Here is a 23,772-nt window from a genome sequence, read left to right on the forward strand (position 1 = left end):
TGAAGAATGGGCTCACTATTAAAAATCACTATTAATATAATTTTAATAAATTTATGGTTTTAAAATTTAATTGCTCATTTTGATGTTACTACATATTAAGTTGTATCCTTTTCTTTCAGTTATAAATAATAAAGCAATGGACATCTTTACTCGTCAACCCTTCCTGTATTTCAGTTGAATTCTTTAGGCCTGATTTTCAGAAGTGGTGTTATTTACTTAAATGGTATGAATATGAATACATTGAAATTTGATGCACTATGCTTCATTACTTTCCAAAATGGTTCTGCTTTTCCTTAGATATACGAGAAAACTTAGATTACCACGTCTCTAACAGTATCAGATATTATCATCAAAACAATAACAAAATAAATCTTTAATATTGTAGGTTAAAATTAAAAGTAGCATGTTTTTATTTGCTTGCCTCTCATTATTAAAGTTGAACATTTTCTCACATACTCTCTGATGAACAATTTTCTCATCTGTAAAATGGTTATTAATATAAAGTTCAGTGATTATTTTCTGCGATTTATTTGCAATAATTTGTTTAAAAGCCCTTTGTAAAATCTTATACAAATACAAGCTATTATCAGTAACATACTAATGAATAACTTCTCCCTCTAAAATCCTGATTTTGTAATTACACTACGGTTTTTCCAACTTAGCATAAAAATAATAAGATCATATGACTCCAGAATTAGATGTTGCTCATTTCTTTGGCTAAAACCCTTATCAGAAAATTTATTTTTCTCTCTTATTATTATATGGATCATTGTCAGTATAAATAATCAAAATTTAATTTATATTATAACAAAATATAAGATAATGTATAATTATCAAATTTTCTAACTCAATCTATGCAGGTTCAGCCAATTTTTAATTTCATCTTATTTTCACTCGCAGATAGTACTGCCATGTAGTTACTTACTGTATAGAGTTAGCCTATATTTTATGTAAGACATAGTAAAATTCCTTGGCTTTAATTTTATTAAAAAATAATTCTCCCATGTAGCAAATCAAAAATTGAATGGAAAAAAATAAATCAACAAAATTTTTACGATTGTTTTTTATTGAATTTACCGAGGCAACTTGGTGATCATCTTCACCATTCACTAAGCCACATGTACGCAGAGTCTACATTATTGTCACAAACATCAACTATTATACAATAGCTATCCAGATATTATTTTTGTAAGGAATTATGTGGTTTAGTGTAATGGTCATTATGATACTATACAAACATTGAAGGAAAAAAAGATAGGACAACATACTTCCATTTTTCCTTGGCTATGTAGGTGCATTGTTAACTGCAAAATGAGATGAATTAATGTCATTTATCTGGCTACAAAGCAATGTGTATTTGATGTTGAGAATGCAGAATTAAGGAAATAATTATGATTCATAATCATCAAAAGATAAGGACTGGTTATATGTAAATGATTATACTTATAGGTTTTTTGTTTGTGTTTTTGGTACTTGCATATATTTTAACAAAATAAACCAGCCTTTTTTCCACTAAATATAATAAAAATATTTCTCATATTATTAAGAAAAAGTTTTTTAAGCATATTTTTATATTATTCAGTTTTGGGGGGGGATGATCCATAATTTATATAATCAATTTTCTATTTAAATATTTATGTTGCTCTAAATATTTGGTGTTATGAACAACACTGAAACAGAAATATTTGCATATATCCATCATTATTTTCTTGAAATAAGTTCCTTAGTTGAGTTTTCTATTGTAAAGCATATTTCAGCATGTTTCTTAATGAGTGTAGGTTTTAAAATACTAATAACTCATTGTTAACAGTGAACACCAAGGGATTCAGACTTGTAATCATTCTTAGAAATGATTAATAGTTTAAAATAGTTTACAGTGTTTTGGTTTCTTGTTGGCAAATCTACAACTAATGTGTTAGTAATGTGTGTCTAAACCAAGTTGGCTGTTTATTTCATTGCTGAATAACTGACTAATCAGAAAAAAAAAAATGCCCCTCATCCATACATACTGAGAGCGATGAAGCTAGTCTCTCTGTAATTGAAAGTATCAGTGGTAAACTTCGCTGGAGCTTGATTAATAGTATATTAAAATCATAGTCTTCTTGGTGAGTGCTAGATAAGGAGTTCTGGGCAAATTACTTGGTTACTGGGAAGCCTTTAAATTTTAATCATGGAAGTACTTCAGTGTCATTAGAAACTGAAAGGACAATGGGGTCTGCTGGCAAGTTTTCTGAATCGTTGAGCTTTTCAGGCTTTCTTTCTGCCGGCTATTGAAAGCCAAGCATGGGCTGCAATCGAAAATCCTTTGCTCCCCATGACTTTGATTGCTATTATTGTAATTTAATATTACACAGTATCTTAGAATAAAATAGTCCATGGAAACGAGAAGAGAAAATGCAGGAGGTAGGGGTGGGGCTGGAGGCAACTGAAACTGAACTCAAAATTAGACTTCAATATAGTTTTAAGCTTGTAAATCTTTCCTCAACCCACGGCAGTTGCAGTGAGAAAATCAGGATATTAAAGGTGTTTAACTTAAAATAAGCAACAGGCATACAAGACAGAAAACGTTCCATTCTTGAACCTATCAAACCACATTATTTAACTCGTTGCAAGGTGAGAAATGTAATAGCAAGCAGAGAAAGTTATCCTACCCTCAGCATGTTTTGACATTTCATATATAGTATTTATATAAAACATGATATATATATATTTATTTGAAGAAGGATACATAATGCAGCTAGCTATTAAAATTTTGTATTAAAGTTATACCATAAGATTATTTCATGTCCCAAAGGCATATTAATATTTTTTTTTCCTGTGTATATGAGTTCTAGTCAATTTGAGCCCCAGTTGCATCAGAGTTTTGAACAAGATTAACAAGGGAAAGAACCATAAACAGTAAAGTTAGGAATCTTAGAGATTGCCAATTAGCAAAAAGAAGAATAGAGTGGAAACATTACCTGTTCAGTATGGTGCAACTAAAACAAGTTTCTTAGAAAATTGTCAGCATAGTTTACAAGTTTGGGGGATTCGTTTATTACATTTGACTCCTTTTTAAGAAATAATTTTAAATGATTTATCCACCTATTTTCTAGAAAATGTCACAGAGAACTTGCAAGATTTGGAAAGAATTCTCTGAATAATTCTAAGAAACCAGTGCAGTTACTCTGTGCATTGGTGGAATGCAAATGTTTTGTGTTCTGCACTGAGACTTGCTTCCCATTTCTCTATGTTCTTTAATACATGTCAAAACGTTTCTCTTTTATGGAAAAAAGAATACAAACCAAGGCTGATTATTTATAATCCAACTATGATCAAAACATGATCTACTAAACCATAGCTATCAACTCTTTTAAGCAGTGGAGCCATAAATATATAACATAGAGTAGATCACAGGAGAACAATCACTTACACACATTTTTTCAGTGCAGTGTGGTAAGCGGATTTGCAGTGGCACATACAAGACTGAGTAGTGCTAGGAAACTGGTATAGTATAATCAGTGCTTGGTTATCTTCAGTTCCCTAACAAAATTTTTAATTATTTATTTAATTATTTAATCACAAACTTACAGAAAAGTTGCAAGTATGGTACACATAACTTTTTGGTTGTTTCCTGTGCCAGTTGAGTGTACATTGCTGCCCTGGTGTCTCTTCACCCCTAAATGTTTTAGTATTTGTTTCCTACATGACCAGTACAACCATCAAAACCAGGTACTTAACATTGATATATCATTGCCATTTAATTCTCAGAGGATCCAGGTCAGCGTCAAGAAACATAGTTATTATATTTCCTTAGTCTCCTCCTTCAGCCTAAAACAGTTCATCAACCCTTGACCTTCATGACCTGTTGAAGATTACAGGCTAGTTATTTTGCAGAATGTTTTTCAATTTGGACTGGCTTTCATGATTATATCTAGATTATATAACACTGAAAGGAATATCAAAGTATCAGTGCTGTGTTTTCTCACTACATTCTATTGAGTAGATCACATTTTTTTTGTTCAGTTACTTACGCTATTCATTTTATGGCTTTACCAAAGTAGTGTTGTCAGAATTCCTGAAGTAAGCATACATCATGCATTTCACCATTGATTTTGCGCAATTATTCAGAGGAGTCTTTACAAATCTTGCAAGTCCTCCTCACCATTTTTACCTTTGGAATTAAAAAAAAAAAAGTTGTGTGGAGAAAGTACTTCAAAGTATGTAATATGCTCCTTATTTATTTGTTCCTTTATTCATATGTGTTTGGACTCATGATTTTCTATTTTATTCAACGGCTTCTAATCAACCACTATCACTTACCTTCGCTTGTCTAGTGGGAGCTCTTCAAGCTAGTTACTGTGTCCAGTCATTATCTGAGTGCTTCTTTTTTGTTTGTTATTTTTGGCAGACTAAGATTTCTTGGCTTATCTCACACTTTCCCTGCTCCAGTACTGGAAACAGCCCTTTCTCCAAGGGGGTTTTTTCAATGGTGCAAAAAGTGTTTATTTTGTCAATAGTGAGTGATATTTAGAAGCCAAGGCCCAGTTTCTCTCTAATTCCTTGTTGCTATTGGGGTATCACTGCTCTCAGATCCTTCAGTGGAGGAAGCTAGAGAATGTTTCTGTATGTGTTTCACATATACTATGTTGATATCTATCACTGATCTATATCCAATATATATCTCTTAGGTTTACATCTATATTTTCAACATATAACTATATATATACATGTATATATATATGGCATATATATGTATGTGTGCACGTGTATATGTGTAAGTGCGTATTCCCACCAACAACTCCAATTCCAATCTATTACCACAGGGTTTATTCTAGTTTATTTTTACTTTTCCATATTTGTAAATCAGTTCTACAATGAGAAAACCACCTCCCGTTATCCTCAAATATACTTATTTGATTAAACCACTGTAGGTACGCAAACTACTGTCTGCACTGTACTCGTTCCCTGGCATGGACTCCCTGTTGACACAGCTTGGCCTCCAATATTCAATGATGGGCTTATGTTCTGTAAGTCTACCCTCCTTGATATTTGGCATCTCCGATTAGACTGCCCTTCCATGGGGATGCCTTCCTTACTCTGCTTAGGCACCCACAACCTGTTCTGGACCACTACCCACATATCCCTTCTCCATCCACTCACCAGTAAGTTGTTCTGCCGCACCTAGAGGTTTTAGGGCTAATTTAGAAGGGAAAGGACTAAGAAAGAAATGGAAAGGAAGAGAGCAGAATAGAAAGAGAGAAGAATAGTAAAAGCACTATATGTTCATCAACTCACCTACTTATTTGTGCGAATTATGATCATTCTGGCAAACTGTTTATTATTTTTTGCTTACACTAAGAGCTATTAGGAGAATTTCACTGACTCTCTGTGAGAGTGTACTAAGTGTGTCCATGCCCTTCAGAAATATGGGGTATAATGTTTTAAAAGAAAATCAAATCAAATAGGTAATGGGAAATCACTGGAAGGAAAAGGAGCAAATAAAAGCAAAAGGGTATTAGATATTGTCAGCTTAGGGAATAGCCTGTGAAAATGTCTAGAGGTGAGCAAGACATTGTTTGGATGAAGAACAGAAATGCGGTCTGTATATTTTTAATAGCAGAGGAAGATAGTCATCTAAATAATAGCAGCCAATAATTCGAGCCCCACTTCCAGACTTTTGATTGGTTATGATAGTCGTACATGATGATTCCCCAGCTGTCCAGTTTGACAGCCTTCTCAACTCTACATATTCTGCGTATCCATTAGCTGAATTTGACAGGATGTTTTGGGCAGAATTCATTGACCTAAGAGATAGAATGGCCAGTTCCCAATTGCCTTGCCAAAGGACTGTCAAAATTGTCCCATGTTAATATATGGCTACATGCAAAAGACAGCTAGAATAGAGAATTAAGGAATCTTTAGAATATGAAAAGTTACTATTAACTTGGAGAGAACCCCTCTCAAGTTCTTATTTCCACAGATTCGAAGTTCCAGTTGTATGGATGGTCAGCATTGATGTGTAAGCATATTTGAGAGAGCAATGGCCATTATCAAACTTGATTTTAAATATCCCATGTAAGTAAGGAAATAGGTTTTACTATTAAGTAATCAATAATCTCGGCAGCTTGATTAAAGATATAAATGCAATTTATAACAGTCTTAATCCACAAGCTGACACAGAACACTATTAGATTGTGATAATAAACAGGCATATTGAACAAGTCTTTGAATTGTAAAAGTCTTCCTAGAGAAATGGCTCAGAGAAGAGCAATGATCTCAATCCTTAATTCCTATGAATGATGCTTTGCCTGAACTGGTGATATTGCTGTCATTCTGGTGTAGTATAATTATAATATTGGTTAACATGCAGAGATCTTTAAAGGATTGTAAGCTTAAGAATGTGAAATCTTCCAACAATGATTTATGCTGCTCTGATTCCTGATGCTGGAACCATCAGTCAAACACCATAGAATTTTTGTTTCTCATTGGCTCAGGGGGTATAACCGAACCAATGATTTTATTTTATTTTTTACCTTTCCTCCTTTTTCCTTTTAATTTTTCCTTTCTTTTTATAATGGTCCTTTTGGTATAATAGTATTGATATTTGTGTAGTTAAGCTTATGTACGATCACCTTTGAGGAAGTTTGCAATTTTGTGTTATGAATATGCCTACCCTTCGCTCCAAGCCTCCCATATTTTATTCTTATTAGTGCTGCACTCTGAATCCACACTCTTTCTCTGTTTCTTATTCTGTGATGCCACCCATGACTCAGTGGGATCTTAGACAAAAGTGTCAAGGGATGCTGCAGTGTAACCTGATTACTCTTTGTACGTGTGTGGTCTTAACACACATGACTGAAACTGGAGAAGCCATGTGTGTGTGGCCAGTTGGGTGTGATTGCCAAGGACAAAAAATGGATTTCAATATAACACTCACATTTCAAAATTGAGAAATACTGGGGAAAGTGAGGTAAGAGGGCAAGCAGGATTAAGTTATAACTGGGGCAGTTGAGTGTATCCTCAGGCTATTACAGTACATCTTCATGGAAATGTCCATGGAAATGTAGGACTGAAATTTGAGATAAAAATCAACATTCATTTAAAACTATTTCACACTTAATAATGTGTAGTGCTTAGAGTTTCTGCACGTTGAGGAAAAAAACCAGCATCTTTTTCTATATCTGTATCCTTCTAGATGAAGTCGGAGTTAGATTCCTTTGAAATATTAAGTTTGCTTGTGGTTTTCATTGGGCAATGTGAAAATGACTACTGGTTCTTTTGAAGTTATACTTAAAAATTTGAAACTTTTCAGACTTAATTGACCATAGATAGTTGCAAACTTATTCCAATTATTTCAGTTAAGGGATGAAGTATAGACAATGTTAAAAACAAAATCAGGAAATGATTCTGATTAGGATGAAAGTTCCATCATAAATTAAGAAATAAAAGTGTAATTCTGGTGCTTCATGTTAGAGCAACCCACTTAAAAAATCATGAAGTGAAACATAAGAAGGCTAGAAAAATTTGGAGTGGGCTAGATAAATTATTTAGAAGGCTCTGTGCTAATCTGCCATAAGTGTAAGAATCAATTTGGCTGATAGGCAATGAGTGACTTGTGTTTGATATCTGAATTTTTCAATCAGCATTTTCTGAACATGGTTTCTCATTATGATAATGACTAAAGGATTAATTATCACCATGAGAACAGTGATAATAGCACTTTGAACTGTACTTGTCACCATATGACACAGACTATTACTTGTTTTTTTTTTAATATTTTAAGAAAGATATGTGCATTTGAAGCATTTGATTCACTTGGTGAAAGTGATACTATTAAGTTATTGGAGTTAAACGATGAGGAGACAACATTTTTAAAACACTACTTTCACACTGGCCGTCCTTTTTACAGTTTTAATTGACCAGTTAAAGCAGATAATAATTAATAGTATCAGTGTGAATGCTTATGTCAAATGGATAGTTCAATTAGAATATATGCTGGTTTCTTCTAAAACTCTCTACTGTAGCAGATAGAATGTTGTAAGGAATAATATTGCTAATTACCTTTCCAAAACAATATCCTTCACTAGCTCAAGTGCAACAGACTAGATGTAAGGCATTTAATGAGAATGGCACAGCGTACTGGGTTTTAATTTTAGATTATTGGATACATGCATGGTAGGCAATGATATAATTGAGAAATGACTATATTACTAATTGATACTAATGGAGGCAAAGTGTAGATTTTTTTGGTGTCATTGTTTTTTATAGGGACTAGAAACAGTGTTAAAGTAATCAAGTTAATTATGTAAATAATTATATTTTCCTTCTAGAGTGCTCCATATTTGCCACATTAAGGAATCCTGCTGAGTGATAAGCATAAAAAGTTCTGAAATACGGGGTACAGTTATTGTAGCTAGCTGCCATTCTTTGATTTATATAATGCAGCCTATGGCAGCATGATTAAGATAAACACTTGACAGTCATACATGATACTGCTCCTGTTGCTGCCACTTCTTGCTTAGGTGAACTCTAGAGCAAGCTTTTTAATCCCTTTGTACTTATGTTTCTTCCTCTGTTTACATAGGTTGTTTTAGTGCAGTAGTTTTCAAACTTTCCTGACCTAGTCCCATAGTAAGAAATACATCTTACCATGCATACCAACATATTTTCATACATGTAAAACAAAAAAAAGTTTCACAAAAAATTGACCACTAAATGGATGGATTCCTCCCTGTTGTTAGAAAAACCCTGCTGACAGCACCTTGATATTAGCTCACTGTGGTGGAGGACAGTCTGAAGGAATAAATAAGTCAGAGACTGCAACTCAATAATTCTACATACAATGCATTACAAATAATGCAAATAAATGAGAACTAAATAGGTTTTTAAGAATAATGTTGTAGTGAAATGTAAGTGTATCTCATACTGAATACAAAATCTTTTAAAATACTAAAGGACTAAGCTGGGAAAGAAAGTTACTATTAGTAATTCTGATATGAAAATCTAATAATTGGTAATGTTTGGCATATGAGTTTTTGGTAATTTTTCATATATATGTATACAGTGTCTTAGTAAAATATATATACTCTTTTATAGTGTACTTTTTCTCAAATATTATTTTATAATATGATTTTTAGTAGCTGCAAATTATAACAAATCATTATTGGGGAAAATTTCAGTTTGAGTCCTGGGGTTAAAAAGGTGTCATGACATAATAAATTTGATTGCTTAGCTGCCCTACCAAAGAATGGCTTCTCCCTGGCTATGCCAGAAATCTATAACTTCCTTTTCCAAAGCATAAACGAGTGAATCCTTAAGATCTAGTATTTGTTTTTCTATGTTAAAGGTAGTAGATGGAAATATCTCAAAGGACATGAAACACTTGAATATAAAGTAAAGTAAAAGTTATTCCATATAATAGAAAGATTATAAAAGGCTAGAGAAAGAGAGGAGATTCACAAACATAAAGTTGAACCATTGACTTACTGAGGGAAAAGGAATGTTGAATGATCTCAGATCATAACTCCTTTTCTGCATTGGAACTTTCCACAAACAGTTGTCACTGCAAATGGCCTTGGCTTCAGGATGCATTAATAATACCTGCTATAAGACAGTAGTGGATCCATTATTGTGTATCCTCAATATAATTATTTTAAGTGACATATAATTAACTCATATCTTGTATATACCTAATAGTACTGTTCAATTAACATGAGATGACTATATTAGTAAATCAAGGTTAATGCTTTACTGAAGACACCAAGTTTAGAATGTTACTCTCTAAGTAAGTCTTTCATGATTTATCCATTTATATTTCACTAGTGATTAGTGTATATGTCCTTGAATTGTGACAAGCTTTGCCATTAAAAACAACAACTCAGGGTCTAATGAGTAAGGAATAGTAAATTTAGTTAATTTGGTGGGTGTAAGTATTCATTTTCAGCCCAGGAAGTTTGCTCTACCGGGTGCAATCCCAGTCAGTGTTGTTGGATGTGCAGGGTAGCTTCCAGACCATGCTGTCCCTCTACTTGATTTTGGAGGCAATTTTGTCCTTTCAAATTAGACATTTAGGTGTTTCCTTCCAAATTCAAGTTTTTACTACCAGAAATAGTTTTCAAGCTCTGAAGGAATCCACGGGCCATCTGTACTGTACTTCATTCTCTAATTCAGTTGTGTTTATGCTGTTCTGAAATTGTTCACTTCCTATCTGCAATAGGTGTAAATTTGTTTATATTTGCAGATACAGCGTTCCAACAAGGTTGTAAGTTTGAACGCATGCTATTGCCCCCCTTTTATTTGTATTTGGGGGCAATAATATATAGCCGCTAAAGGTGTAGATTTTGAAAAAAGACTTCCTGAGTTTGAATCCAAGATTCACTATTTACTGCCTAGGGGATTCAGGCCTAGGCATTTCACCATCGTGTGCCTTATTTTCTGATTTACAAAAAAATGGAATATAAAATTGTACCTCTCTCATAGGGTGGTTGTCAGAAGTAGATAAATGAAATCATGTAACACACATGCACAGTACCATTTAGTAAATATTACCTATCTCTGTATTTGTCCTTAGCATCTAACAGCATACAAAAGATAGTCATAACTGAATAAATGTTATTGGATGAATGAATACATATTGTAGCTGAAATAGCTCACAGACGTCTTGTTTACCCAATTACTTTATGTTGAATTTGAAGATAAAAAGAGCTTACTTTATATTCCCTAAAACCCCTAGTGTTTTATGCTACAAATGATATTTAATGAGTGGGATGTGAAGAATGAAATTAGCAATAAATGTTACAAGACAAAGTGCACCCTATCCTAGAATAAAAGTCATTTATAATGATTTAATACGTATCAGTTGCAGGAAAAGTGTATCCTGCAGCCATCAAAGTCATCTCTCTTTCAGAAGTGATTTTAAATGTATACTGAATTGTAAATATTCGTAAATATATATGAATTTATATGAACAATATATATTGAATTTTACACATATTTTTGAAAAGTAAAACAGAAGTATGTGACTCCTGTGGACTTCAGGACTATTCACATAACTGCAGTGCTATTAGAATATCTCTGAGACTCGTTCCCAGAATAATTTATTCTGGCAATGGATTAGAATCCAGAATTAAGACCTTTATATTCAGAGTGATTAGCAGTACTTAGTAGTATTAGCAGCTTGACCCTGAATTCTGTGATCTCTTCCATAGACTATGTATAGATATTTGTGTCAAGCAGTGTCTAACCAGTGTACAAAAGATATTAAATTATAGGGAACACATAATAGCGGCCATGGAGGGACTTTGCCAGTGGCACGTGCATTTGGAAGTTGATGAGGGTGGGTGGAAGCTAAGAGGATGCTGAACTTGACTCACATATTTATCACAATGTAGCAAGTTATAACTTGTTTTTGATTTTCTTAGGAATTCTTACCCAGAAAATAAAATATCCCACATTGTCTCTTAAATTTATAGTAAGAGACACATCCCTCAGAGTGTAGTCAAATAACATTGTGAGAAACTGAAGTCCACATTTGTAGTTTGAACCTGTTTTTGGTTTTGTTTTTTGTCTAACTGCTGATCCTTTTCAACTTAGGAGGAAAAGAATTTCATTTGTATCACAGAGCTCAGGAATGATTACTTTAGTTAAAATCTGGAATCTATTCTTAAAACTTGGGATAAAATCTTTTCTTAAACGAAAAGTTTTTTTTTTTAGTGTAAGTGGAAGAGGCAACTAGATTTCCAGATACAAATGTTATGAAAAGATAGGTTCAATAAAATATAACTTAGCATAGGGAGAAAGAATCCGAGATGGATGAGGTGTGGAAAAATGACATTATCTTGAATATTTCTATTGCAACCGTAATTTTTTTAAAAGAACTAGAGTATATTTTAAATGATATATGTGAGTATGAATTGTATTATTTCTGAATATTATAAACAATGTCACTTGCTTAGATGCTACCTTTGAAAGTGATGTTATGGTCAAAATATGTAAAACTTATTAAACTCCATATTACCTCACTCCTTAGTTAAATTATTGTGAATTTGACTAATTTGGAGCTAGAAGACAATGGAAGACTATTCATTGAAATACATTTAATTGAACTTCGGATTCAACAGCTATATTTCATTTCCCCGCACTTTCCTCTCTTCATTTTCTTATCTTCCTCATGGCTATATTTTATCATTGTCTTTCTAGCCATAATTTATTCATCCCTTTGCCCCTTTCCATTCCTCCCTTTTTTGCTTTGGCTTTCCCCTTCCTCCTTTCTCCTCCCTTTTCATCAAACCTGAATCTCCATGGTCTAACCTCTGCATCTCACGTTTCATATGTACATGAACACTAGCAAGGTCTTATAGAAAGAGAGGTGAACAAAAATCAGATAACTGTATTGCTGGTTGCTCCGTGCATAGCTATAAATTAGGTGTTAGTGTTTGCTGTAACCTGGGTGTTCATCTGGATGACTAGACCCTGATTTATCCAAATATGCGTGGAATTACATGCAGGCTAAGGATATCACAGGAGGGCAGTTTCTAGAGCAGAGCATCTCCATCCTTTCTCAGTCCTCCCCACACAAGAGAAAGATACTGTTATCAATTTGGGTTTTCATTGATCTGCAACTTTTATATAACCCAACAAATACACATATATAATATTGCTATAAATGATGTAAAGACAATGTTGGTGGAGTAACTTTATTTGTAAGGTTAGCATTTTTTTTTTTAACAGAGAGCCAGGATTACTAGCCTTAACTATATTTTCTCTCTCTTGAAAAGCATATTCTATCTGGAAAAGATCAAAATAATGAAGTAAAGAATGACTCTTCATACATGTCAATGTCAATGCACTGTAATAAAATATATGGCTATAAAATTTTTGTTTGTGCTTTCAAAGATATCTAAGTAGAACATTATTTATCAAGGGCCACTTCAATGTAAAAGCAATTACATCTTTCAAAAAGCATCCTTTCTATATGTAAACAGTATATTTTATGAATTTTTGGATCACTCATATTAACAAGACATTCTGTATTGGTGAGACCTTTTCTTTATTTTTAAATTATTACTAGGTTACTTTACATTCTTTTCTTACTAAGTCTTTTTTTTAACTGTGTTGGGTCTTTGCCGCTGTGCACGGGCTTTGTCTGGTTGCGGCGAGTGGGGACTGATCTTCGTTCCTGTGTGAGGGCTTCTCACTGCGGTGGCTTCTCCTGTTGAGGAGCACGGGCTCTAGGTGCACGGGCTTCAGTAGTTGTGGTGCATGGGTTTAGTTGATCCGCGGCATGTGGGATCTTCTTGGACCAGGGCTTGAACCCGTGTCCCCTGCATTGGCAGGCGGATTCTCAACCACTGCACCACCAGGGAAGCCCCTGAGTCCTTTTAATGATTGGCACTTTTCTGTACATTTTCAAATCCTTTTCCATCACATATTTTTGCAAAGCTAATTTGTAAACTTTTAAAGATGGAGCAACTCTGGAATTTGTTTTTAAAAAGTGAGAGAAATAAATGGTTACTAGGAAGCACATTAAGAAAAAAGTACTTCCTTTAACCAAATTTAGTTTGCCTGAGTTACAAGATTATTTCTGTGGTGGCTAATACTTGCTTGGATTTTAAAATTTGCAGTGCTTCTTCTCTTTTAAGGGTCTCTACCTTATAATTCTCTGACTTACTAGTTTCGTCTTTCTACTGCTTCCATTTTTTATGAAAATAATTTGAAAGTTCAAGTGAAGGAATCTAAGTTCTTTGCTATGGGTTCTTTATAAAGAATCTATTAACAAGGTTTTCTAAATCAAGATGGAAGACGTATATTTGAAAGCTACCCCCACCCACTTCTGGCCCAGTAACTTTGTGCAGGATTGGTTGGTCAAGGATGTGGAAATGCAGAGATGTCCTATCTGAAGGCTCTGTTCTCATTTATCATGCTAAGAAAGTGGAAGTCGGCTGGAATTAGTCACCAGGCTACAATCCTTGTTGTCTTACTGCATCCATTCTTTATCGTTAATAGCAATAATAGAGCAACTCTCAGGGAGGTATTGCAGCCTCATTTTTCTTGGATAAATCCTACTCCCTGTTTGCATTCTAGCCATATTGGCCTTCTTCCATTTCTTCATATCTTTTCCAACCTCAGGGCCTTTGCACTTCGAGTGCAAGAACCTTAGGGCCTTTGTTCTTTCTAGCTGGGATAATTCCTGCTTGGTTTTTATTGCATTGATTGCTGTCCATTCTGTAAATCTCAGCTGAAATGTGAGCTTTCTTTGAAGACCTTTCTTAACTACCCCAATTTGGTAGGTTTTCCAAATAAACTTTCCCCTAAGAGAATCTATTTCTTCCTAGCACTTAATGCAGTTGCAATGAATGAAAAATAAAGTCTTTCTCTCATATCTGCTTTTGCATGCCTGAGAGGTCCATCACCTCTCAAGGACTGCATCTGCCTTATTGGGCGCTATGTCCCTGGTGCCTACCTAGCACAATGCCTGGAACCTAGGAGTTGCACAGTAATTATTTGTTCAAAGGAAAAAGGAAGGAGAGACAGATTTATGAAGAATGATTATTTTTCAGTTCCTTTAGTCCGCATTTGAAAGAACTGGTACATATAAATTATTTTTTAAATGTCCATGAGTTAATATATTTTTATAAAGTCATAATTAGATAGAGTGTCTGAAGGAGGTGCTAGAGTCATAATGTTATGGGGAAACACGGTAACCTCACAGATACCACATTGGTACACAGCAATGCAGAGGAAAGTGACTCTCTGGAACCAAGGTTGCAGACACATGGAGAATCATACGTGCAGTGATCTACATACACATTTGAAATAGAATTTTGAGTTTGGTCAACAGCTGGCCTTTTGTTCATTCAACAGTTAGTAAAAGCAAACTCTATACAAAGCACTATGGAAAATCCTGCCAAGCTAGAGAACTCAAGAAAAAGTATCTTAACTGCCTGCAATCTAAAGGGCAAAACAGAATGAGGAGGGAAAAAAATGGGAAAATGAGTGAAGTGTGACACTGGAAGTATAGGCAGAGTCCTACAAGATTCCAGGGGGAATATGAGTGGAGAGCAGATATAAACTTGTGGAGGTGGGAATATTCATGGCATGTACAGAAAATGGCAAGGAGGTCAGCTGAAGCATATTCTGAAGAGCCTTGAATGCCATGCTAAGGAATTTTGAGGGCAAGGAAAACATAATTCATGTTTGTTTTATTTTTGCTTTTATTTTTCAGCAAGTAATGTTGAAGTCAACATGGAGAAGAAATTAAAGCAGCGAATGAGACAACAGTTAAGAGCCTATTGAAACAGTTCAGGTAAGAGTTGATCAAATTGTGTTTTGTGCTATTAGTTAGTCAATCAGATATACAAAATAGGAAATATTCCTTAGATAATTGAAATGAACACTTTCAAGTAGTTGTTTGTTGAGTATTATGAAAAGTTTACCATGACTAGTGTTTAAGAGATTTATAGAAAACTAAGATTATTAAACTGAAAGTCAAGGATTCTGTAGCCTTCAGGTTTTACTGTGTTTGTAATATAAAATGAAAATATCCTTCCATCGTTTCATTTCATCAAAGAAACAAAGATGTGAAGAAGAATTGTCTTAGCACAAACATATTTCTTTATCTTCCTTCCCTCTTCCAGGATAGTAAAGACTGTGCTGCCTACAAACCCTTCCCTAGGATGATTACACATCATTCAGCTTGTGTTTAAGCAGGACTTTAAGGGCCAATCCGCTCATGAGGTGGAAAAGGCCAAGTTACAATTATAGTGAAACCTATCACTTTGAATTCCCTGAATTTTCATTCTGAAATATCAGTTACCAATCACTTGGCATGAATTGTTACTCTAAAACACAAGTTAGGAATCACTTGGCCTGAATTCAACGTATATATTCTTTTGTGTGGTGAAAAGTCATGGATATGATTGATGACCTTTAGTAATAGAGTCATAAAAAAAGTACACAGTAATTTCTATTATAAAACCCCTTTCTTAATAGTAGGTTAGGAGAATGTTTTGACAGTACCTAGAAGGTATTTTAGTGTGTATTTATGTTATTCACTTGGCCAATATTTGCTCATTAGGGCTTTTTAAATAAGGACAAAGAGCATTTGAAAAGTTAATAATATTCATAATTACTGGAAAGACTGGGAAATACAGAAAGTATAAAGAGTAAAATAATATCACTTATAATCCTTCTAAACATTGATATCCTCTTCTAATTAATATTTATATTTTGGCATACTTCCTTTCAGTCATATATACATGAATATTTAATATACTTGCAATCATACAGCATACAATCTTGTCTCTATTTTGTTTCATTATCATATTGTGAGAACATCCCCAAATTATGAAAATCTGTTTGAATATCTCATTTTAATAGTCAAGTAATATTCAAAATTATGGGTGTATGGGAATTTGATATATCATTTTTTAACTGGTGTTTGAGATGTTTCCAAATGCTTTTGTTAATATTTGTTAATATTTTGTTAATATAATATCAGAAACAATTATTTGATATGCATCCTTCTGTATAAATCTTTCTCAAATATCTGATTATTTCCTTAAAATAAATTTCTATCAATGGAATTTTACATCAAATTAAATAATCTTTTACAAAATTCTTACTACACATTGCCCAAGAGCATTCTAGAAAGTCCGTATTAACATGTAGTCCAACCAAAAGTCTACTTAATTGAAGTTTTTATCTTTTCCTTTTCGTATTTATTTGACTATAAGCATGTTGACCATTTTTTTGCTTATTTTATGGTTTAGTTTATTCGGTGGATTGTTAGTTAATATCCTGTTGCCTACTATTATCTTAATCTAATAGTGTTTTTATTAATAAATCCTATTTTACATTAAAATTATTATCTCCTTTTTATGGATGGAGTTATATATTTTCTAAATTATTGGTCAGAATGATCAAACTGTTCATATTTGTTTTATAGAGAATTGTATGGTTTCTACTTTGTAGTTACGTCTTAGTATATCTTGTAAAAATTTAGTGAATTTTGGTAGATTTAATAAATCTATCAATCCCTTTGATCCTGAGTATGAATTGTAGATACAAGTAAGTCTAAATTAAATCTAAACACTAGTTAGAAATCCAATGTTGTTGAATTCCTAGAAATCGTGCAAAGACATTGATTGCTTTCAAAGACTTTTATAAATTGACAAATGGTCTTTTTGTAAATAGGATTCACAGTGTTTCACTTTATTTTGTGTTCTGTATGATAATTTACAAAGCACTTTTACCTATACCACAAATTGACTATTGGTAGCCTGCATCCAATTACAACATGCAAAAGAGTTTTACTTATCTACAAGTCGTGGCTATGGAGAAGGTTTGAAACCCAGTCAGGAATTTGGGTTGAGGGAATCTAACGTCTCCACTTTTGGCTCTGACACTGAGGAGGACACAAGGTGGGCAGAGGAAGTGTTGTTGAGCTTGACTGCAGTGAGTTTACACAGTAAGACTTTCTATTGCTGACCCTGGGCAGAGTCTCCATGCAGTTGCTTATTCACTTTTGCCTATTGTTCAAGTCCCTCCCTCCACCTCCTACCCCCAGTGATGCTTCTCAAATTCCTGCATTTCCAACTGAATAACCACATAACAACCATTTAGTACTGGGTAGAAACTTTCCCTTTTAGAAGAGGTATGCATTAGCTCTCTTATTTGCAGATTATATGGGATATCTTCTGTTTGCTCCCCAGATTCACTTTCTGTCCTTCTCTGCCTGGGGGGCTCACCTGTATGAATGACATCAACACGACTTCCATTCCTCTGCTGTCCATTTGGTTTTAGCCAGTGGGTAAATGGGGGGAAAAAAAGAAGAGAGAAGTCAGGGTATTTATTCTCCTGGATAAACTCCCTGGAAGGTCTCCTGCCTTAGCTAAAGGTTACCCCTCATTGAATGATGGCCTCTTCTATGTGATTCTTGCTTTCCTCTGGTTTCAGTGAGCTTTTCCTCCATCATCTCTTCAGTTTTTGGTGTGGTAACAATGCTACTGCCACTAGTCCTAGAGTCCCTAAATATTCCTTAGCAATTAGTTATTACTTAATAATTACTGATTTCCAGTTTGGTTTTTCCTCTTTTGTAAACCAGTTATATTTGTTATCTGTTACTGTGTAACAAATTACCTCAAAACTCTAAGCTTAAAACAGTAATAAACAATTTTTATCTCACAGTTTATATGGGTCAGGAATTCAGGTGTGGTTAAGCTGGGTAGATTTGAAAGACAGTTCTCCATAGTTACCTCACATTTTTACATTTATTGAGAGAAAATCACTGATTGCCTTTATTCTAAGCTCTCTCTTCAAGTATGTTTATAGAGTGAGCTGTCTTGGAAGATAGATATTCTATCTCTCACTTAAGCAAATATAGGCATCCTTACTGTCCATTATAAAAGACTTGTAAGCTCAGGTTCCTGTCAGGTAATGCAGTCCTCTGTATGTGCAGGTGTCAGCTGGCCTTGTTCACATTGCTCTGTGGGAATTAAGACTCAAACTAGTGCAAGAAAATGCTAATACTGTGGTTATTCTTCCCGCTCTGAATAATAAAGCTCTTTGTCTCTAACCCAGGAACATTGTTTCTTGTGCAAGTATCCATGAAAATGAGGCAGGCTGATGTGTTAGTTGGCAAGTAGGGTAAAATCTTAGACCCTCCACAGTTCCTGACAGGTAGTCCTGGCTCAGGGTCTCTCGTGAGGTTGCAGTCGTGGTGTTGGCAGGGACCATAGTCATCTGAAGGCCTGACTGGAGCTGGAAGATCTGCTGCTAAGGTGGCTCACCCACATGGCTGGCAAGTTGATGCTGGCTGTTGTCAAGAGACCTCAGTTCCTTGCCACATGGAACTCTCCACAGGCTGGTCTGAGCATCCTCCCAACATGGCAGCTAGTTTTCCCAGAGTGAATAATCCAAGAGAGTGCAAGGTGGAAGACTCAATGTCCTATGACCTGGCCTCGGATGTCACATCGGCAATTCTACCATATCCTATTGGATTCATTGGATGACACATCTGCTCAATATAAGAGGTGACTACACAAGCACAAGAATGCAGTGAGGCAAAGCTCATTGTGGGCTGTCTTGTAGGCTGTGTCACATAAATCCTTCTCAAAATATCCCAGTTTGTGTCTAATGTCTCTTTCTTGACTGGAAACCATGACTTAAACTTCTTTATATGTGCTCTTACCTCTTTGCCCCTTGAGGCATGTTTGTATTTGAATTTGTTGTTTACTCTCTTACTTAATCCATACAGTAAGACCCTCCTGGGATCACTTATTCCATTTACAAGGAAACGACAAGTTAAAAATTTCAAGTACTTTGGCCAAAATCTTGCAACCAGTGTGAGACTAAAGAGCCCCCAAATCTAATACTCCTTCCAATATTCAGAATGCTTTTTTGAATAAGAAATGTAAAAATGAATTGAGACTAATCATCTTGAAATCTTCTTTTGTAAACCAGATTAACATGTAGGCAATGCTTAAGTGGCATAATTTAAGGAATGTGTCTATTGAAATATTTTTCTCACTCTCCTACCAAAATGTCTCTAATATGTCTTCTGTAAAAATTTTTGTTGGAGAGCCATCCGGGAATTTCTACATTTTGTCTTGATAAGGCATTACATTTTATCAGAAGAGCAATGTATTACCATAGTCTTATGTTAATAGTTTTAGAAATTATTATTTAAAAATTTATTTATAATTAAGTTTAATCCCTAAACACATACTATCATGTAGCAGAAAGAGTACACACAAAGAAATTGATTTTAGGGGGCACAGAAGCTTGAGAAAGTCCAGAGATCTATATGGTTTTATGCAGTGGGGTTCTTGGACAGTTCAGGACTCTATTTGAAGGTGCCTGAAAGAATGACAGTAACCATAAGAAATTCTATCCCCATCAAAAATTCAACTTGCATTGACCCTAATAACAGAAATGCACTAATAATTTACTTTTTAATGAAAGAAAAGTGAACAGTTGTACCATTCTCATTGAAACAAGCTCAGAGTACTCTGAATTACTACTTTTCTTTTAGTGAAAGTAAAGTACTAGGCGACTGCAATAGTGGTTAGAAGTATTCTGAGGTTAGAAATTATGTAAAACAGACCCTCCCCCAATTTTTCAGTAAAAATATATTTAGTTTTTGTCAATGTGTTGAAATGAAAAGTTAGCTTACATTTATCTTTATTTTAAACTTTTGTCATTCTTTTCTTTTATCTCATTTCTATAACAGTTCTCTTTTCAGCAGCTTTCTTAACAGAAAAAGCTATGGAGTTTTCAAATTCAATAAGCAAGATTAGAAGAGAGACGTCCTTTGACCATACCTCCACCAAGGAACCTCAGATCTTAGCTTTGGGAGGTTTTTAGAGCCGTCAATCTGCTAAATCAGCTGACAGCTTGGAGTGCTTTTGTAGATGCCTGGGATGGGTGCTAAGTTGTTAGTGTAAAACAGTACATTCTGGAGATTTCTCAGCCAGAATGGGTCAACGTATGAGTACACTCATTCCTTCAAGATATCTCAGGGGACAGAGAGAGAGAGAGAGAGAGAGAAATGAACACAATTGTACGTTACATACTTGGATCCCTTGTGTGCGACATTAAAGCCCACTTTTTTGAATGATATACTTGATATACTTCATAAAGCCTCCTAGCTGAGACGGAAACAAAATAGCCATGTTAATGCAGTCTCTGCTGTCAGAGGTGTTGTTCAGGTTCAGTATTCAGCCTCTCTGAATACTTATCTTGGCAGTTAAGCATGGATTATTCTATTAGACCACCAGATTTGGGATTGTGAGACAGACTTCAGTTGTCAGGACAGACTTCAATAGTGGTAGAAACACACAGATGCCTTCACAAAATGTCCCCCCTTCCTCTCCCTCGGCCAACTGACTCTTGGTCTTCTCTTGCCAACCGTAGATTGTTCTGAGATTGGGGCAACAAGACTAAGTAAGGCTTATATTCATTCCATGGTTAGATGGTTAGAGACTGGCTCTCTCCCCTTCCTCCCTCCCTCTCTCCCTGCCTTCTTCTCCTCCTTTACCTCTTCCTCCTCCTCCTCTTCTTTTTCTTCTTCCTCTTTCTCCTCTTCCCTTTCTTTTTTCTTCCTCCCCTCCCCCTTCCTCCCTTGCTCCTCCTTCTCTTCCTCTTCCTCTTCCTCCCCCTCCTCTCTCTCTTTCTCTCTTTCTCTTTCCTGCTAAAGATGAACAAGAGGAGCCCCAGTTACTTTTGCCAGCCATCTTAGGACTACTAGGAGAAACAGGCATGGGACAATAAACCAGAGAGATGGGAGAATTAAGTCCACTGATGACGTCCTTAAGCCATTCTACCTGTCCGGCTTGGACATGCCCTAATGCTAGGGCAGGAAAAATCAATTTCTTCATAACTGAAGCCACTCAGAATAGGGTTTCTTTTCATTGCAGCTGAAATCATCCACTCTGACACAGAGAACACATGGAAAATAGGTTAAGCAGAGGCCTGGCATAAGTGGCCTTGTTGTCATCCTCCGAATTGGGGTAGAGGTAAGAAAGGTAGAAGTACTGAAAAATTGTATCAATGTACATCTTAGAGAGATCAGTTTGTTGGCAGTGACTGAAATAGAAAAATATGTTGGAAAAATAATCTTGGGGAAAAATTGTGCCTCTTCCATGCTTTTAGGTGAATCTGTAGTGGCAAGTTTAATACTGTCCTCTAGGAAACCACATCAGGGCCAACCAGTAGGCCCCTGCTCTACTCACGGAGTTCTTCTCTTATCAGTTTAATATAGTATGTCTTTGAATGAGATTTTGCCTGAAAAATAAAGAGGTGTACAATTAAATATTAGATTGAAAACTACTGTTTAGCAATAAGTCTTCATTCTTTAATTGTTTTATAGTGAACACGAGTGGCCAAGAAACCACTTATCTTGTGTCATCCATTTCCATCTACACCTGACTCCTGGCAAGGCCATCACTGCTTATTGTTCTCATTTAGCCTGTCATCACCACCCTCTCCAGGGGAGGATGAGGAAAGAAGTATTGCCATTCCATCTCGTTGTCTTTTCTTCTCCTCTCCTATGCCACTGAGCGAGGACTATGCAACTTTTTCAACATTCAACATGAATCTTTAACCCACTTGTGTAGTCAGGTTATTGTTTCCTCCAGGGACGAATTGGGCTCTAAGATTTCAGTTTGCATTACACTGTTAGAAAAAAAATGTACCGTTCATATTTTTATGATTACCAGTCATTTGTCTTTTGTTGTTGTTGTTGTTTTTGTGGTACGCGGGCCTCTCACTGTTGCGGCCTCTTGCGTTGCGGAGCACAGGCTCCGGACGCGCAGGCTCAGCGGCCATGGCTCACGGGCCCAGCCGCTCCGCGGCATGTGGGATCTTCCCGGACTGGGGCACAAACGCGTGTCCCCTGCATCGGCAGGCGGACTCTCAACCACTGCGCCACCAGGGAAGCCCAGTTATTTGTCTTTTGTTGCTTATTTTGCCTCTAAGAAGTTTATGTATGTATGTATTTATTTGCTTACATATTTTTGTGAGACTAGGTGAATAGCAGTTGTTTTTTGGATCCAAGCAAAATATATTGATTTCCCTGTTTAAATCAGCAAATTTTCTGCCTAAATATGGTAATTGTAGCAGAAGCATCAACAGCAACCTTCAGAGAGAGAACAACAAAATATTTTTTTAATCAATCCAGGATTTTTATTTATATCTCAATTGCTTTGGTAAAATATCTACTGGCAAAGCTGAACCTAAATAGCATTTCAGATGCATCCTGAATAGCTCGCCTGAAGACTGAAGCACACTCTGCTCATATACTTTCTGAAATCTATCTATATTTTATTTTGTCTTGGAAAAAGATTAAAGAATAGAATTATATTAGAACTGGTGGAGGCATGATCCATGCCCCCTTGATTATATTGAAACATTAAAATGTCATCAGCATGTTAATTTTGTCATCTCAACTGCACGAGATTTATTCAGCACTTCTATCTATTACATTACTCAGGAAACACAATTTATTCTGATTGTGGAAATGTCATAGGCAGCGACTAAAAACATCTGGAATTCTTAGGTTAGAAAGAATGCCTGGTTTCAATAATGCTATTTCGAAATTAATTTTATCTATGAAGGAGGCTGGAATCAAACATTTTTAAATTATTCAAATTGAAATATTCATTTGGCTCACCAATTTTAACTGACAGATCAAAAATCAAAGAAAGAAAAAAACTGAGACTAAGGAAGTATTATTCTTTAATGGTTGGGGAAATAAGATGGTCTCCAGTGAAAGTCTAATTTCAGAAAAATACAGTGACGTGGTTTTTTTGTTTGTTTTTCCTCTTCATTATAGCAAGAGAGGCTTGACTAAGTCTGTGACACATCTAGGAAGCAGATGCAAGGGTGGGAGACGGGTAATTAATCCCAGGAAGACAAAAGACACAAAGTTGTCATAATGGCACAAGGAAACATGATTTTTGCTTTTATGTTTCATGTTTTCCTTTATAAAAATCTGTAAATAGAGTACGTTTCTTGCTAATTCTGAGGTGAAAGCCACTCCCCTGATAAGAAATTGTATGTGGGGTACAGGGTGAGGAAAGAAGCAAAGGTTGGTTGGTGATAATTTAGGGATTTTTCTTAGCAAATATATCCATAATTTATTATCTGAGAAACCCAAGTCCTGAAAGCTCTGAAAGCTGAAATAAATGCCCCATTAGGTAGCAAAAACTGACCTGACCTAATGTGAGGCTATTTACATTCTTTAAGTCATTTACCCGAATATTCATAATTTCACTGCAGAATCACTAATGT

The sequence above is a fragment of the Monodon monoceros genome, unplaced genomic scaffold, assembly GCF_005190385.1.
Source record: "Monodon monoceros isolate NGI ecotype Baffin Bay Population unplaced genomic scaffold, NGI_Narwhal_1 Super_Scaffold_16, whole genome shotgun sequence".
In the NCBI taxonomy this organism is placed as follows: Eukaryota; Metazoa; Chordata; class Mammalia; order Artiodactyla; family Monodontidae; genus Monodon; species Monodon monoceros.